This window comes from Enhydra lutris, unplaced genomic scaffold (genome assembly GCF_002288905.1).
Source record: "Enhydra lutris kenyoni isolate GAN:26980312 unplaced genomic scaffold, ASM228890v2 scaffoldscaffold21, whole genome shotgun sequence".
NCBI lineage: Eukaryota > Metazoa > Chordata > Mammalia > Carnivora > Mustelidae > Enhydra > Enhydra lutris.
The window spans coordinates 7,290,046-7,293,022 of NW_019154105.1; the positions used below are offsets into that span (position 1 = coordinate 7,290,046).

General features: G+C 52.5%; 1 protein-coding gene across 3 annotated transcripts in view; it reads left to right on the top strand.

Annotated features, from left to right (window-relative positions):
• Positions 1-815: 815 nt before the first annotated feature.
• The window catches only part of LOC111148812 (G3BP stress granule assembly factor 2), a 34,262-nt gene continuing 32,100 nt past the window's right edge, over positions 816-2,977 (top strand). The window contains exon 1 of one of the 3 annotated variants that reach the window (XM_022505629.1): positions 816-1,019. The gene's annotated coding sequence lies outside the window, so the exon portion shown is untranslated. Of the gene's footprint in view, positions 1,020-1,153; positions 1,215-2,977 lie in introns of those variants that run through there. The other 2 variants (XM_022505628.1, XM_022505630.1) reach the window with 2 other exon arrangements.

Consider the following 2,977-nt stretch of genomic DNA (forward strand, 5'->3'; position numbering starts at 1 on the left):
ATGCTCTCGGGCCAAGTGTGGGCCTAGATCTAGGACAGGGCTGTAATCCTGATATCTCCTGGGATTTCAGCCTTTTAGCAGCCTTAGCATGTAAAACGCTTAGTATGTATTTAGCCACAGCTAAATACAAAACACGCACACAAAGAAATAGATTTCTTCCCCCTCTGTCCAGGCCGCCTCCTGTTCCCCTACATCCCCGGGCCTAGCACCTAGCAGGCTCCAGGACATACACTGCGCTCAGCTGTTAGGGTGAATTTGACCTTCTGGGTGGAGTTTAATACCTCCATTTCCCAGGATGGGTTCATACACAGTGTAGGTGAGTTTAGGGTGCAAACAGCTGAAACCACTGGCTGCGTTTTCTGGTCTCGAGCAGCAACCTGCAGACACCTGGTTCAGAGAGAAAATGACCGAGGTCCTTCCCTCTTAACATTAATAACCGAAAGGGACCAGAAACCTCGCTCTCCAGCAGACGCAGCCAAAGACACGGCGCTGCGGTCAACCGGTTCCTGTCGGGTCGTGGTCTCGAAGGGCGGCGAGGCCAGCGCCGTAGGGCAGCAGAAAGGCAGCCTCCTTGTGACGTCAAATCAGCGGACTCTTGCCGCGGCTTCAGACCGGTTCCGGTTCCCCGGCTTTCTGGGCGCGAGAGTACGTGAGCGCGGCGGCGTTCTGCGCGTGCTCCGCAGAGAAACGCGAGAGGGTTGGGTCCGGCTCGCGAAGGAGATGCGTGATTGGCTGAAGCCGTGCTGGGGGGTTCCCCAGCCCTTTCGGCAGGGGTAAAACAATAAGAGGGGGCGGCGGCAAAGGGGGCGGGACGTCCGTGTTCCTTGTCGCTCGCCGCAGCGCTTGGCGCCCGGGAAGAGGTGGTTGTAAGGGAGACGAGCTCGCGGCTCTCCGGCTTCCGAGGCTTGAGGTTCGTCGGAGGGAGGGGGCGGCGAGCGAGAAGAATCCGCTGCGGCCGGTCCTCGGCGACTCTCCTGCTGACCTCTGCGCGACGTACCCGCCGCCGCTGTTGGTTGGAGGTGTGTACGGGGGCCGGGAAGGGAGGTCGGTGTGGTGGTCGGAAGGGGACATTCCGTTCGCGCGCCGCGGCTCGAGGCAACCGTCCTGTACGTGAGCCGTAGTGTCGGAGGTGGTCGCGGCGGAGAGAGATATTGTTCTCGCCGGCTGCCTGCGCTGCCGTGTGTGCGCGGTAGGAGCCAAACCTTTCCTCTCAGGTGAGGATGGGAGGCCGCGTGGGAAGGGAGGTGACCGGCTCGCGTCCTGCGGACGGAGGGCCCGGAGGGCACAGGTGGGGCCCGGATTTGTGGGAGATGAAGTGGCGAGCCGGGAACGGGGCCGCAGCAGCTCCCGGAGGCGCGCTGGTGCAGGCTGAATGCGGGACGTGGAGGAGCAGGCTTTCCGGAGAGGGGGTCTTAGGGTGGGAGCCCACCAGCCTGGTCTCCGAGTCGTCTGCGTCTCTCGTTCCCGGTTTCAGGGGAGCGGGGAGGCCGTCGCCGCCCCGCCCGTGGGGGAGGGGAAAATAGGCTGTGTCGGCGGAGGCAGAAGCGACGCAGATGCGAAAGTAGCGGCCTCCGGGCACCATTTCTGTGCACCGACACAGAATCCGGGTTTGAAGACGGCCGCCGCTTTGCTTACCCGGTACCTGGAATTCCGCGGTCTTTGGACGACCCCCTCCCCCGGGGGGCGGGCGGGTTATCCCTAACGTGTTCAAAAACCCAGGCTGTATCCAACATACACCTTCTTCCTGCTCTTTTTATGCAGACAATTCCGTATTGACCCAGGAATAGGAAAGATGTTTGAGTGCTTTGGGAAATGGGTTTCTTCCTGTTCCCCCACTTTGGGGGGGGGGCGGTGGGAAGGATGGTCAACGCGAAGACCGTGAGCTTCCTAGATTGTGTTGATTTTTGTTTGTCGAATCTGATAGAATTTTATCTGCGTCTTTAAAAGCAGATTTTAAAGATGGCTCTGTGCCGATTTGGAGCGAATATAGATTTGCATCTAGTTTTCCGCATAGATCCATTTTTTTACCCCAAGGCGTACCTAATTTCTTAACCGATTTTTTTTTTTTTTTTTTTTTTTTTTTTTGAGGGTAGGTGCCTTTGCTCCCTTTAAAAAACAACGACAACAAAACTCGTGGACCGAAGCTGCGGTGATAGCAGAGTTGACCCCCCCTCCCCCCAAGTTAAGATTTCAGCTTGGGTTTAAGGCTCTACACACCGTGCTAGTCCTCCAGTTGCTAGCATTGCCTGTACCTGGAACCGGGAACCATCAGCTGCACTTAGGGAGCCCCGTATGTTAGAGGGAAAGAAGATGGGAATTCTTGTCTAGCTCCATATTTGGCAGTTAATATAGCCTTGGACATGTGAACAAAGTTTCTAAGTAAACGCTTGGCCCTGTTAGTATCCAGTGGTCCTTTTGATGTCCAGAATTCCTGATTTTCAAAGATACACGGTATGATTAGTTTGAATTTCTTAGAACTGGATGTTTAGTTTCTTTGGTGATATTACCTTCCCGTTTTCTTAAATTTGGGGGATTAGTCACGTGTATTCCTGTGTTATAATTTAGTCTCTAGAGGCTGTTTAATTCTGAAAGGCTATAAGGAATTGGGAGGATAAGGACTTCAAATGGGTTGTTTATTAAGAGTTGTTATGGTTCCGGTTTTTAAACATTTCGGGTTGAAATATTAGTAGTGAACAAGTCTTAAGAGTGGAGAGAACCAGAATATTTGTGGGGTACTTAAGAATCAGAAGTAGAAGAAAGGAGAAGAAATAAAGTCTTTAAATAATTTGATATTCTAATTTAGTGTTCACTAGTAGTGTGATTCTTGAGTTTTAGTGATACTGGCCCTGTTGGTAGCAGGAAATAGTCTTTATCCATATTTTGCTTATGAGAAATCAAAAACGAAAACTTCTGTATCAGTGGCTGAAAATCTGTAAATACTAATGGTGTGTTTAGTTTTTTTTTTTTTTTTTTTTTT